The sequence below is a fragment of the Diuraphis noxia genome, unplaced genomic scaffold, assembly GCF_037042655.1.
Source record: "Diuraphis noxia isolate RWA-SAM2 unplaced genomic scaffold, SU_Dnox_SAM2 contig0004, whole genome shotgun sequence".
Classification (NCBI taxonomy): domain Eukaryota; kingdom Metazoa; phylum Arthropoda; class Insecta; order Hemiptera; family Aphididae; genus Diuraphis; species Diuraphis noxia.
In genome coordinates, this window is record NW_028301714.1 from 5,218,050 (window position 1) to 5,234,595 (window position 16,546).

Below are 16,546 nucleotides of genomic sequence, written 5' to 3' on the forward strand. Positions count from 1 at the left end.
TTCCCCAGGTAATATGCCGCGGAATTATTGGCTTTCAAATACGCGAGCACATAAATGTATACACATAGGCACCGGATACCCAAACAACAGTAAAACAACCAATTTAATGTCTTTGTTCGTATACCACGGTAACCAGTGTGGTTTATTTTGTCATTAATAAATATTCCATTACGTCGTTATGGTGCGTGTTTTTATTTATTATTATTATTATTATTGAATAGGCATCGAAGTATCGTCAAAACAAATAATATACCTCTGTGTTTCCTCAGACAATGTCAACATAATCGAAACCAAGTCATTCTTTTTTTTTTTCAGAACGGATTTACTCGATTCTTAACACTTATTATAGTGGATGTATCAAGGGGCGCATTTTGCAATATCTTAAGGGACACAAACAAAAAATTTAAATTATACAATATAGTTGTAAATTATTGTTCACGTTTTCCATTTTCAAATAATGCCATAACTTAAATGCATGTGTTTGAAAGAAAAATAACATCAAATAAGTAAGTGAATGGTTAATACTCTTAGTAATAAAAAAAGTATAAAATACGGTAAATGGGCGACGTGTCCCATGTGCCCCCACCTTAAATATGTTCATGGTTGTGTACCAATAAAAGAAAATACGACCGATTTATGAAATTATAAATTTCTTAAATAAATATTACTAACGCACAAACGGTCCTGCGATTATTATATTTATTTACCTCCTACAAACAGCTGTGTAATCTCCACCCTTAACCTCTTAACACTTAAAATAGTGATGATGTTTAAAGCACTCGAGTCATAAACCTTTTATATTAACTGGTCCTTGGAGACTAATATTTATTAGGCGTACTTCTTTATTTATAAACTTATAATTAATAACATTGATTTATTATAGTACAATGTACACCTTATGTTGCGATGTCTATTCTTTCTGAACTGTCCGGGGCTCGTCATCGATCACACGTATTCAACTCTTACTGAACGAGCGTATCATCGATGACCAACTTTACTATTTTGAGGCATATTTTTGTCCAAATCTGACAGATTATAATATTATATACTATTATTTAAAAACTGCATAACTATTATTATTAGTATTATATAACTCAGAATATTATAGTAACAACACTTGTCTTATACAATTTAGCCAACTATTATGGAATCTTCCCAATTCTGGGTGACTGTGCCTCAAATTGGATAACTGTTGAGAATACGTAATCAATTTTCTGTCATTTTTTGAATAAATCCCTATGTCATCATAACAATACCTTCACTAAAACTGTTGTATATGATTTTACATACATACACAAGCACACAACCCGAGCAGCAAGAAAACGGAACGAACCGTTTCTCGTTATATCCATAGAGCCATTAGTTTAGCAAACTGTAACTCGTTGTCATATTTATTTGTATTGCACATAATTTAAACATTTTTAACTCAACTCATTCACTTTAGTCTTAACTATGGAGGTGATGATATTAGATTATTTAGTTTTGTGCCAATTTTGTTATGAATAATAAATTTATTTATTGTTATTTGTTATGTTAAATAATTAAATATTACTGAATTTAAAAAAAAAATGCGTGCAAAAAAAAGTTATTTATATTTTTGGATTTTTGATACTTGAAACGATGTATCAGTATTTAGGTAACACTTTTATAATATTCTAAAAAGGGTCGAAAACCCTCGAAAGTATAATATATAATTAATATGTTAATACTGACAAAATCGATACGGTAATTATTTATACACATAACGGAATATTGTATGTATAATATAGTATAATATCCATAATTGAACCTGTCTGGTTGTTACATAAATTCCACCGATTTTCCAATAGTGGAGGGTTTTAGTATCGGATTATAAGAAATATGTTAACTCGGGCTATATGAAAATTGTACCTGTTATCGACGTTAGGCGTCATCAACACCGCCAAGCCATATGCATCGAATCGTTCTTTTCTAATAACATTGTTTTCTTAACATTCCTAACTGATGGGAGTTTATTATTATTACATTATACTGCAGCAGCCGTTTCGTGAAATTTTGTAACGAACCTATTCACTGACATCTTCCGTTACAGTAATTTTGTAATTTTTAGTTTCTTGGTGATTCCACAGTTAAAGCGAACCAATCGGTTGATAGACGGAGATATCTTGTAAAGTTATTTTGACATAGATATATTTATATATAAATAACTTAGTTATTTTGAGACAGTAGGAAATATAAAATCAAGTTGCAATAGATGTTGAGAAAAAAATATATTGAATAATACTTGGTTAAAAGCATTTCTCAGCAGGCATGATATAAAATCCAATTTATATTTCATTCTTCTCGAACATTAAACTTAAAATATGTAACTAATTAAATATTCGCCGGATTCAAATTAAACAAATATATTTTAACTGATGGAATTTATTAGTCATAAAATAAACAAAAAGCGCTGAAATATTTGACACGTTTTGTTTTTTTTTTCAACGATAAAACAATCGCACCATCATAAAATTTCAGTACAAAACGACGTACCCGAAGGCATTGGAATTCGAACGCATCCTTAATATAGATTATTTTTTTTGGATTATTATTTTTACCTCAACTTCAAATAATGTATCTAACGGACAGTATAGAATTTATTCCACAGATCCTTAAAAACGCTATACAAATATGGAATTTATTTTTTATGATTCTTGGTATCACAATGTCAAGTTTTATGTTTGTAATAATATTGCTAAGTCACTCTGTGGCTAAAAGTTAAAAACTTAAATGAATAAAAAAATGTTTAAAATACAATTTAATTTATTTTGATCGCTAAATATTATATGATTGCGTTTTCTTTATATTAATCACATCGGTTAATAACTAAAAATGTAATAGTATGTAAACTTATTAAATGCTTTGATTCTGAATCCTAATATTATTTTTTTTGTCTCATGTAATAAATATTTTTATGTATATTAATAAATTATGTTTGAATTCATTGTTATGAAATTCAGTTTCTTTAAAATTGTTTGATTAACTTTGAAGATTTTTAAACGAGTTTCTTATTTTATTTAGAAATATTGCATAATATATTATTTTCGTCCACGATACAGTTTTATCAAGCACGTCCAGAAACTTTTGAAAAGCAAAATAGCTATGGGCACGTGTTTATCTAGTAAATTGTATTCAATATGTTCGGTTCCATGACATTGGTCTGCGAATCAACCTAGTTCAGCTAGTTAATCGTGTGAGCATAAAGTATTTGTTTTATAATATGTGAGGTGTTCAAAACGATTGTATTTAGCTCATTATTCACACTGATCATCATCGGCGATAGGATTGGATCGAATCACGGGATCCTCCAGCGTCAAATACTTTAAAATTATCCGAAAAAACACAGCCTCGAATAAATAAATAATAGAGGTACGGTATGACTGTATGAGATTTGTTTTAACGTTTTACCAGAGCATGTTGTGATTATTATTAATTAGTTGTTGGATAACGGTAACTATCTGTTATAGTACAACTGAATTGTGTGCCAAAAACTTCGAAGATCAATTTCGTTGAATATATTTTTATGCGAATTATAAGTACATTTATCGAATCCGTCACTACCTTAGCAAGCCAAAATAATATAATTTTTATGTTTTAAAATCGTACGTTTTATGACTTATAAAAATAGACCTAAACAAATAGAATCATGAATAATAATTATTGAATTATTACTTATTTTATTTACCGCGGAGTATATTTAATGTCATTCATTTTTCCAATGCGTGATTATTGTATTTATTTAAACATCTTTATTCTTATTAGTTTAATATTTTAAATCATTTGCTATTAAGATTTTTTTTCAACAATGTAGTAACTATGATATCGACATTCATCTGAATAAGTTAAATCAGTTGAATAGTAATGTTTAATCACAATCAATATTAAGAAAAATGCTCTCGTACATTTTTAAAGCGATACGAAAAAGTAACTGCTCGAAAAAAAAAAACTGTAACTCTGCCACAATATTGAAACAATAATAATCATTTTTCTAAATGCCTCATTCGTGCCACAGTGGTCAGCACATGTTCGATATAGAAACATCGTGTTAATTAAGTTCTATATCGGTACACGATTATGACGTAATATAAACTCGAATTCTTTATTGGTGAATAGTTACAAACAGCTGATACTTACTTAAAATTAATTAAAGCTATTATAAGTATTATTTTTGAGGGAGGGATAAAATCAACATACTTTTATAACCGTTGAATACAACTAAATGCATGGTGATTTATATTGATTTTTTTATTCAATGCAATCGAATGTACATTATAATATTATGATTATACTGTTTAAGGAAAAAAAGTTTTCGAACCATTTAAAATTTTTAGAATTGTATATAATTATTACGGTCAAATAGGCCGTAATAAAAAATTCTTAAAACATACAACTCGGTTCTTAGCGATATACTTGTTTGTATCATTAATGAACCCTGAAAAAAAAGTAAATGTTAACTTTCTTAAATTATCGGCATCCATGGGAATTAAACTCTATCAGAGCTCAGACAAAATGTATTTAGTGTTTCTTTTAAGATTAAAAGCAATTAAAAACAAACGATAAAAAAAGTTATATCCTAATCAACTACGAAGACAGCGTATAAAATAAAAATATGTAATGTTTCATCAAAGATGTTATTTGAATTTTTACGATTTCAATAATAATAATAATATACTTTGAAAATTGAATATGCAATATATTTTTTTTCAGCTGAAATAGATGCTTTGAACGAAATTGTTTTAATATAAACGTATTATATGTGTATTTACATTGAAATGAAATGAAATATTGGTACATTTTATTTCTTAATGATTTTGTAATTCAAACTAATTTTAATATAAATGTCTAATTTAATAAATATTATTTTAAATAAGTAACACGAAACTTCTATAAAAAATTATTTAATATGACAATATATACATTTGCAATTTAATTAAGACGAAAATCAAATGTAAAAACATTTTACAATTTTTATATATTAATTTATTAAAACTTAAAGGAATATTATTTATTTTAACCATAGAAAAATAAATTTTTAGATATTGTACTCTGTGTTGTACAGTCTTTATGGTATAAAATATAAATTATTATATTATATTTTATGAAATAGTTTTGAGCTTAATAATTTTCTATTCCATTATAATATAAAAAGAGGCTTATGTTGTTATTATATTATACGCACAAGAGGTAGCATAAAGTAAAATGTATACTATAATCTCAGATGCAACTTTGTACATAAGTCAAAAAAAAAAAAAAAATATATATATATATATATGTCTGAAGACATAAAGAAGGTAGCTAAATATTAAGAATGAAATTAGTTGAGCATTGTATTCAAAATCACAGAAAACGATATTTTATCGTATTATTCTATTTTTTTTCTTAAATTTGAAATAATTTAAAGTATTGTTCATGAATGGAATATTCAAAGTGGATATCGTATGTGTAAGTATTCGAAACGACTGTGCTTTGTAGTGATTTCAAATTTTTTTTCGATTATTTATTGTGTTAAACATTTGCAACTCTAATTGTTAAATATATTAATAAATTATAGTATTTTTTAATGGAGTAACTATAAAAATGGAAAAATTAACTAAATTCCATTACACTTTAGATGTACTTTTAAACTGTTAAATAAAGACAATATGGATCGTTTTAATGGCTAATTTTGGTGGTTAAGTAACAGTACGTATAAGAACTAGTGTTTCTGAGTGCTTTCGAACCTCATTAGACCAACGAATCCATTGATTTTTAATTTAAAAAACGATTGTATATAGGTTGTCCCTATATGTTAAAAAAAAAAAAAAAACTAAATATATTTTGTTTTACATTTCATCATGTTGATTTTTCTGAGGCAACTATGATATTATGTGTTTATTTAACAACAGCTCACATATTATAATAATGAGCCACGTAAAGTGAGTGGACTGTCTTATTAGATATAATTTATTTCCATTTATGTGACCGTTATCAATTATCCGAGATACCTAACCTAACCTTTTTTTTATATTTATATTTTTAGTTATACTTGCGTTGAGAAATAATGAAATTGACATTTATAGTATTAATAAAATATATTAAAGTTATAAGTAAACAGTATTCATATCCAAATGGTTATTAAATTTTAATTGTAGGTATTGTTGAAAACAATTTGAATTGATTTCGAGATACGATTATATTTAAAATGCCAATGCATAAACAGGTAATCCAAATTTCGATAAAAATGTAAGTACATAATTTAGATACCAAAGTATCATCTGGTCTAAGCATATATTAATCCAAAAATAACGAACAAATAAGTAAGTAACAAATTTACTATCTCGTCCATTTCGGAAAAGAGTCTCAGTCGGTACATAAAATGGTCGATGAATCAACGCTTCTTTGTTGAAAAGTAAATATTGGAGTTTTTAATGAAAAAAAAAAAAATAATAATAATAATGATACACCATGTTTTTCGGCTAAAGCTTGCTAAAGGTATTTCTAATAATACCTGTCTCAAAATATTTGGTGCTATTTTTTTTTTTTTTTAATCTAAGATCACGAAACACTAAGTGAAATCTGAGAAAATGTTAGATCAATTTATCAATTTTTAAGTTTTAGATTTGTAATATTCCTAAGAAATGCATATGTATTAAGTTTGTTTTATCAAACTAATTACATTATAATGAAGCACGTTAAAGAAAAACATCAACAGGTATATGTCACAATAGTATTCAAAGTTTTTGAATCCTTATACTATGATGAATCTATTTTTTATCATATTTTGTACCTAAGATGCATATCCCTGTATATATTTGATATTCAAAATTGTTATAACACAGTTAAGTTTTCCTAAAACTTTATAATGAGAAGACATTCATGTAATGGATACAAACCATGGAGCTGAAAAACATCCAGGCACCTATAGTCCGGACGAAAATTCAATTTAAAAATCCGTGTGGCCAAAAAAGACAATTTGAATGGTTTTTACAGTATTTAGATTATCTGATTGGTGTGGCGTTCAAACGATTACCGTCCAATGTGAAGATGAATCCCATTATGGTTCAAAGAAGAGTAGGTTGGTTCTCTGACCTAAGCACACGATAATTAACTATACACATCGATAGCACTGGTAAATCATTTATGTTAAATGTAATTTAATTTGATGATGTTTTGATTTATTGACGTATTATATTATAATGCCATACAATTAATTATTGGCTAGGAATGTAAATTTGATCCTATCTTACTAGACGGTATAGGTAAAACGTAAAAAACGTTCTTCTCAGTGATACGTTCTTACCTCGTAAATTACTTGAAATCAGAATTCTGATTGTTTAACTGGTAACTCCGCAAGTACATTCACTCCTCATTTTTACGTTTAAATTTTATAAGATATTTATGCAGTGATGTGTTTATGTCGTGTTTATGAGAAAAAATGTTGATAAAGAGATTCATTGTATGTGACGTGATTGATTTAACGGATTTGTTTGAAGAAAAACCACGTAACAGGATTTGTAGAAAGTTTATAACTCTTGAGATGTTAATTTTATTTTCATAACTGCTTATGTACTGAGTTTTTAGTGGTTTTGATGGCATTAATTCTACACCGCATTTGATTGATGTCTGGATATACTGTTGTGAGTGTTTCGGAGTGGATGCTCTTTGAGTTCAATGGGTTTTTTTTATTTAATTTAAATAAAAGCAATATGGGCAGTCACCGAAATTGGCGGTTTGAGCTTCATCGTAGTTACCTATAGCCGGGGTCACCTAACTACGGCCCGCGAACAAGTTTAAACCAGCCTGCAGCACCCATAGGACGGTAAATAAAATATAGATATAAAATTAAAAAATATATGTGTTAATAAACTTTAACCCGCTAAGAGCATTTGATATTGTTTGTGACCTTTGAATAAAAAAGTTTTGAGACTACTGACCTATAGCGTAATGGCGCTTATTTTGAGGTTTATTGGTGGTCCTTAGAGGAGTGTGAGCCGCTCAATTTTACACAGAAGTCGTAATTCAACGACTCGTAGCACTGATACGAGTAATTCCGCGTACATCTTGGGGTTTATACTTTTAATGATTGATTGTATTAAGTCATATGAACAAAAGTAGCTCATTTATTCCTGTCGAGGATGTCGTTCTGGGGTTGTGATACGAGGTCAATCGTCAAGGATTTAGAAGTTTTTTCTTCGTCGATTTGACAAAGTTCGTTTTTAATTTCATATTTTGGGACGTAGTCAGTATGCTTTTTATAAAAACTCGGCAGAATGTTTGGTTTTCAGGAAGGTAAACGTGTGGTGGTAATAGACGGGTCACCTAGAGCTTATCGAATCAATCAGATTATGAGGTTCAAACTCAAATAGAGCCATCATCATTTAGTGATCTTTGGTTGATTCATGATCATAATATAATTCTGGTAACTTACTAAGTTAGACCCATTGTATGGAGTATTGTATGTTGTCATCTGAAATATACATTGCACAGAATCAATATTTCTTCATCAATTTGGTCGGACTTGTAAAACACATCAGTAAAATGTGTAGCTTTGCATAAAGAAGAATTTGTGTTGCCAAGTATAGTGATGGTTGGGATTGATGTCTTCAAGCACCAGTTTTTTATGCTAACAGACCGCTTTGGATACGTTTAATGATACTCGTGGTTTTTTTTGTACATCGACTGCATACGTTACTGTGAATATGATGATTTTGTTAGTAAAACTTTCAGACGTATTTGCTTGTAGATGACTCTGAGAAGGTCTTTATGTGTGTGTACCGTTTCAAACGAAACACAAGGACCACTATTAATTAACTCTCTATAAAAACTTTTGCAAAAGTTTAAACTGCATTTGGCTTCACGTATAGCTTAAAAGTTTAAAAATAAAATGAACCTTGGCGTGTGTACACTAACTTTATTGGAACGAGTGTGTTATAATCAAATTTCTAACGATTTTGAATGTTACGAAACCAGTAAGGCTATAAAATATTAGTTATAAGAGCCATTTCATAGAAAAATGATATATTTGGTAAAATTCAATACCTATATATATATATATATATATATATATTAAATAGTTATAAGTAATATAAAAATTTGAAAATAAGACAACGCTTATAATAAAATTATAAACACAGACCAATCGGAAATAATACGAATAAACTTAAAATAATACGATTGATAAAAATGTACTATGCATCTTGTATCATGCATATAGTTTTGTTTATAATACTATGAAAGACTTTGGATCATTTTATTATTTTTGTTATGGGTGTGATTATGATTAAGTATAACTCTTGGGTGTTGTAACCAGCATAAGAATTCAAGGTTCACAATATTTTTTTATTGTTTTTGAAACGATAAAATCAACAAAATGCATTTATCAATGCATATTATTATAATACATGCTTATCGGTCAAGAACAATGGATTGAGTATACTTTGGCTATTATCATTATTTAATTATTAATCATAGCTAAATCGTGGATGTTGTTTGGAATAACGATTTTTGAAATAGGTACCTAATCTGAGATCTCAACAAATTGAGTAGGTACAGATTGGGTTGCTATACAAATATTGTTTTGAACGTCTAATTTTTGGGTCCGAATTCTACGTTGCAAAATATTCCGTTTGGAACACGGATTTGGGGCTTTTGCGAACTGGCTCTACTATAAAGAGTCAACTAAATATGTTTAGCTCTGGATGTGCAGAAAGTAAAATTCCCCTCCGAGCAAACACTCTGAATGTTTGATTTCTTTTTTTTTCGAATCGTCGTAAGGTTCTTGAGTTACCGCATTAATCCGGAGTGCTCGAAAAAATTCTAAGTACTTATATACTATACGAAGCCATGCTCGACTAACGTTCAATAAATATAAGGCAATATAAAAAGGTGAAATATTTCAGCGAAAACCCTTTTCACGAAATATTTCTATTTATTATTTTTTTATGAGATTTTTTTTTTTTAATTTATACATTTAGTTACTGCAATGAGACTCGTTAATGATAGATTCTATAAGTAACTTTTATATAAGCAACCTTATTTATTATACATAAGTGGACGGCCACATTATTGTGTCAGTGATCACTTGGTAATATATTATGTATTTTATGATGATTAATGAATACCTATAACGCACTCACATTCACACGTCAACAAAAAATTATGTTTCTGTGACCAAAAACATATATTTTTTTCACTACATAACTAATAATTATTCTATTTTCGACCGCACGTCACGAATCACAACCATTTTTTTTAAAATTTTATTTTAGATATATTATATTAAACTATAAATACATTGAAATACGGATTCTTAATATTATTAAGATGGCATCGACCTGTGCACGTTATTAAAATTATGTTTAGTTGAATACAAGTATAGTTTTTAAATTTTCAAGACGTGTTTATAAAAATTCGAAGAAAAAAAAAATTAAGAATTTTCTCATTTATATTCCTTCGAGCACATGCCTTGAAGAGTATTTTTACCTTTTTTTCTGAATTATAATCAAGGTATAGAGTTCGAGGCACTGTTTCAATTATTGTATTAGCTAATAGACTAAAGTTACAAAAAATTAAGACATTATAATTATCAATAATAATTACTGTAGAATGTAAATATTTATGTTTACTCATATATAAATGATGATTATATTATTAGTAATATTTTAAATTTTGAGCTTCGTGATGAATGTAATATTGGTTTTACAATGGCATATATAATTTTTTGATAGTAAATATTATAAAACTATATTTTTGGATTGGTCAAAAATTCTATTTTGAATCAATATTTGGAAACGCTTATCTTATTGAGCTCGCTCATCTGCGGGGGTGCTCAGTTCCCAGTTTTAATAAAATGGAATGAATTAAGAAAATAAATAAATAAATAATCGTAACTATGTTCTATAACTAACAGACGAACAGACACGATGGAGATATAATTACTGTTCTTATCAAAATAATATTATGTTTAAAAACCTAATAATCAGTCTATAACAGAGTTTTTTTTAATGATTTTTTCTGACTGCACAAAATTATTCCCACTCTTGCGTTATAGTATGGAATTTGTCTGCGCAGACCAAACCCTACAGACCGTTATCCGTTGAACTGTCAGAGGTGGTTCCAGCCACCCCCCCCCCCCAAATTTGTATTTTCAAACAATTTTATACTGTTAAAAACAAAATAATTACCAAAAAAATCATCAACATTTTCTGAAAATTATCACCCCCTAAATCCTAATCATGTCTCTGGAGCCGGCCCTGTCAACTGTGCTGGCTATACTACCTACTAACCTATACTGTCTACTGTATGCTATACTATCTTCATGTTTTACTTTCATAAGACTGCATCAGGTACTCAGAAACGATATGTAAAAACATAGAAATCCCGACTCTCTCATGGTATACCAAAAAAATCATTTTATACTAATGCACTATTTTTAATACCTAATTAAATTAAATAATAATTTTAAAACTTTGTTTGTAAATATAAGTAATAATACTTACTAAGAAATATTTACTTGAAATAGGTAATTTGTAATAATAATAATTGTTTATAAAAATAAAAACAATCAATTGACTAGGTACCCAATGTCTTTATAATTGTTGTACTATACTTTTACATGAAATAATAGTCAAAATGATAATTTTTATTGAATCAAAATACGTCTAGACCACTACAGCTTTTACAAAGAAAATGTATTGTAATTTAATATTAGTTATAATTAGTAGGTATACTAATTGTATAGATTCAGTTCTTGTCAGCTTTTCTTATTTATAATTAAATTGTTTATATTATATTGTATAACTCTCTAACACCACTACAAGCATGTGCTTAAAAGAGGTAGATATTTATTTTTTGTTTAAAAAAAAATTTTTTTTTTAAAGATAGTATAATACTGGATAATATAATCAATTTTTAATTTTAATAGAAACATTTTTTGTTTATTATGAAGTTAACTCAATTATTGTTTTATAATATAATATACAATAAAATATATCACCCTAAAATTATTTTTTGTAACTACTGGTTACTGCACAAAGTAACAATTTTCACTGCACAATTATTACTTTTTTCACTGCACAAAATGTGTCTCACTGCACACTAAAAAAAACCCTGGTCTATAATAATCTTTAATCATTAAACCCCTAACAAAGTTTAGCATGCTATTAGAATATATTTTTCACTGCACTATAGTATTATAATTTTCTACACAGTTTGAAAGTTTAAAATATATAGTTATAAATTATAATGCGATAAAAACAATGGTAATATTTGATTGTTTTACTTTTTTTTCTATAGATATCGTTAAACCCTCCCCCCTCCAAAAAAAAACAACAAAAAATTTAACATATTTAAATAATCAAAATTTAATGGAATATTTTATTTAAACTTAAGTCTCTAATTTATAGTCGCGTTGCCAACTAAGATAAATCAAATAAAAGGCTTGCGTTTTCGCTGATAACTGATGTACTATTTTGTTCGGACTTGATATTAGTGCGCGTCTCCTATGGACTAGAAAACTGAAAAGGATTAGCTTGGAGGCTAGTCGTCGTGCAGGATAGTCGTTAAAATAATGAAAGAGTTTTTCAGGCGATAAGGTACCTGGAAATTTACTTGACAACATACTGCTTGGTACAATCGATTCATCTTGGCGTTATAACGACGATATAATACTATAGATACTATACGGTTATAATTGTTTTTGCTATTTTATTTAAGAACCTACGGTTAGAGAATATCTTTACGACTATCGTTTACACAGATATCAAAATGCTACAATATTAGAGTAAGTGTGTATAATAATAATAAATATAGACCTACTTATTAAGTTATAACACAATCAAAAATGGCTTAGAAAATTCCAATCAAAATAAATGAAAACATTCAAGATGTTATTATAATATCACAACTTAGTCATAGTCGATTAGAAACTTTTTTTGATGATTACAATTCCAGGATTCCGACTACTTTTTGGTACCGAAAATACCGGGACCTGTCTTATAAAATACCGGGATTTCCATAACAACGATTCAATAATTTAATCGATGGCGATAAACGTCTTTGTAAGATAATATAATATAATTATTTGAAATTATATTTTTTTTTTTGACATTATATTTACAAGTATTATAAAAGATAGGTTTACGTACTAGGTAACTAATAAGTAGCTGTTCGGTGATACATTCAACACATAATGTACGGTAACATCTCACAGATCTTTTTTTAAATATTTAACTGTATTCATACTTTTATAATAAAATGTCACGTGATACTGTTTTTACTAAACACAAAAGAGACACAGATACATCGTCGGCGTGGAGTCATTTCCTAATCGCAAACGATAGGGAAAATGCACAATGTAAACGATGTTTAGCCGTATTGAAGACGTTGGGAGGATCAACAAAAGGTTTACACACGAATTTGTCATAAAAACATAATTAAAAAGTTGTATCGGATTCTGGAGGCCACTGTTCATTAAGCCACGGAGAGCGAGTAGTAGAAAATTCAACACCGCCACCAGCTAAACGAAAGTTAGTCGATTATTTTATTAAAAGTAATACACTAGATCATGTTTTGGCTCGAATGACAGCTTTAGATGGTTTATCATTTATTGTTTTTATAACATCTAATGATTTAAGACAGTTATTAATATCCAAAGGTTACTCTAATGTACCAAAAATCATCTGTAACACTTCGAAATAGTGTAGTAAATATTAGTTTTACAATCAGAAATAAAATAATTGACGAATTGAAACTATTAAAAGTATAGGAGAGAGATTTAGTTTAACTTTTGAAAGTTTAACGTCCATTCGCAAAAAAAAAATATTATAATAATAGGTCTTATTCGAGTTAATGGTTCAATGACAGCTGAAAACTGTATTTATGTATTGAAAGAACTACTAATTAAATTTTATATTTCATTAGAAATGATATTGTCGCGATTGTAACCGATGGACCAAATGTTATGTTAAAAGTAGGAAAACTTGTTAACACTGAACACCAGCTATGTTTCGCTCATAGTATTCATTTATTTGTTTGTGATGTACTTTATAAGAAAAAAAATGTCCGAGATGAATCAACTCCAAATAATATAAATAGAGATGAAGATAACGATGAAGATGACGATGAAGAATTGGACTTTTTGGTTTCAGGTTTAATTATACTTCCGCAAAATGATTTTATTTAAGATATACCAGATTTAGCAAATAAATATAATATTATTGTGGTAATACAAAAAATACACAAAATTGTAATGTATTTTAGAAGATCTTCGACAAAAAATGACTCTATACTACAAAAATATGTTAAAGCAGGATATGGAAAAGAAATAAAACTACTCCTAGAATGTAAAACAAGATAGAATAGTCTTCTTGCTATGTTAGAACGTTTTATTCTTTTAAAAACTAACATTCAAAAATCTCTTATAGATCTCAACCTGCACCCAGTCCGTTTAGATGATTCCGATAATAACTTAATTACTGAGTCAACTGATGTACTTGCACCCGTTAAATTGACAGTGGAAGCAATCGGTCGTCGTGATGCCAATTTATTTGTGTACTACTAATGCTGCTTTTTAATTTCTTTTCAAGGAATTGTTTGAAAAAAATTCAATAATTGCCAATAAAATGAGTACATGCTTGATTGATCATATAAAAACGCAACAACGTCCAGAATTATCTGGTGTATTAAATTATTTTTAGAATCCTCATGATGACTACGATCAAATAATATATTTAAAAGATTTATTTTCACTCCTCAAAAATGATTTTATTAAAAAGCAAATAATAAAATTAATTTAAAGGACTCATAATGAACAACAACAACAATCTATTACACTCAATCAATTGAAATTACAAGAAAAATTGGAATTTGAAATAAGCAAAAGTAATAGAACCATCGATCCGAAAACACATATAGAAACAAATTTGGTTAAAATAATAATAAAAGAATTATATTTATTAAATTTATTTAAAAATAGAGGAACACGTGGACATCATTTATAGCTAGCGTTTAAATATTTAATGTCTATTCCTCCTACCAGCATTGAATCAGAACGTGCATTTTCAGCAACAGCCTATATAGGAAATAAGCTGAGAAGTAGACTAAGAGATGAAAGTCTAGACGCTCTATTATTCCTGAGATAAAATTTTCAAAATAAATAGAATATTATAAAAAATAATAATAATATTTTTTATTTTATAATTTATTATAATGTATTAATATTATGTATATTTTATTTATATAAAATAATTAAAATAACATTTTTGCATAATTCTTTTTTTTTTTTACATTTCGGGATAACCCCGGGATCCTAGGATCAATAACTAAATATCCCGAAATCCCAGGATCGTAAAATAGGGCCGGAATTGTAATCTCTACTTCGAATACAGCTCGAGGAATTGGAAAACAAATCATCCATTTTGAGATAACATGTACCTACCATTTTATCGATTAAATGTCGAATCGAACAAATTAAATAATATAAATAATGTTTTTCATACATTTTTTAAAATATATAATAGTACATTTATTTCATTTAACTTCATCTATATATAGTTGTAAAAAAAAGTATTAAATGCACCGAACGTGCAAAAAATACAACCTTTAAACTGGATTTTTGCAGGGATGGAAAAAAAAATTTACTCAAATTTATTGTCGGTGTAATGAAACGCGTCTGTAGTTAATTTATTGCAATAAATCCCAAACAACGGAATTAACGTACCAAGCTTTACGATTCCCTGTGCGTCTTTATAGCTGTGTTGTTCCGTCAAACAATTTCATCAGAAACTTAGATAATATGATAGGATGTGTACTATAAAGGGTTATAATTTTTATTTTATTCTTCGTTAACGACTGGATGTACGTTTTCAAATTTGCTAAGAATTCAGTAATTGTTCAACACATCGTTTTTACGGTACGATTTTAGAGGACCAAACGAAATAAATGTGCCTATATAAATAGAAGAATATAACAGTATATAGTACTACTTAAATCAATTTAAGGCAATCATTATTTCAAACAAACATTTTAAAATATTTTTTTACATAAATTAAAATTATTAAAAACCTGATAAAAAACTTCTATCTTTTCAAAATGATGAAATTAAAATAGGTAGGTATACATTTTGTGATTCAAATATTATGTAAAACTACAATGGTACAGAATAATATTTTTTTTTCAGGATAAAAATTATTTTGTTATACTCTACTTCAAATCATTTAAAATGAATAACAAATCAAATGAGATAAAAAGAACTATCGAAAAATGGAAAAACCCAATGTCGCTCAAAAGAAGAGAGGAAGTCATACTTAATCGCCTCAGAATAGGCCATACGCATCACACTCATGGCCACCTTATGAAAAAATAGACACAAAAAATGTGCGTTACATGTGGAATTACAACTACAATCAAACACATTTTTACCGAATGCAGAGACACAAAAGAGGCAAGACAAAAATTCAACATACCGGACCACCTTCATGACGCACTGGGCTCTGACGAAGAATCCATCCAAAATATAATTTTATTTTTGAAATATATTGATTTGTAC

At 28.0% G+C, this 16,546-nt stretch overlaps 1 protein-coding gene across 9 annotated transcripts in view; it reads right to left on the reverse strand.

Moving 5' to 3' along the window:
- Nucleotides 1-16,546, reverse strand: part of LOC107165232 (limbic system-associated membrane protein-like) — a 475,565-nt gene that overhangs the window by 301,813 nt on the left and 157,206 nt on the right. The window lies entirely within an intron of this gene.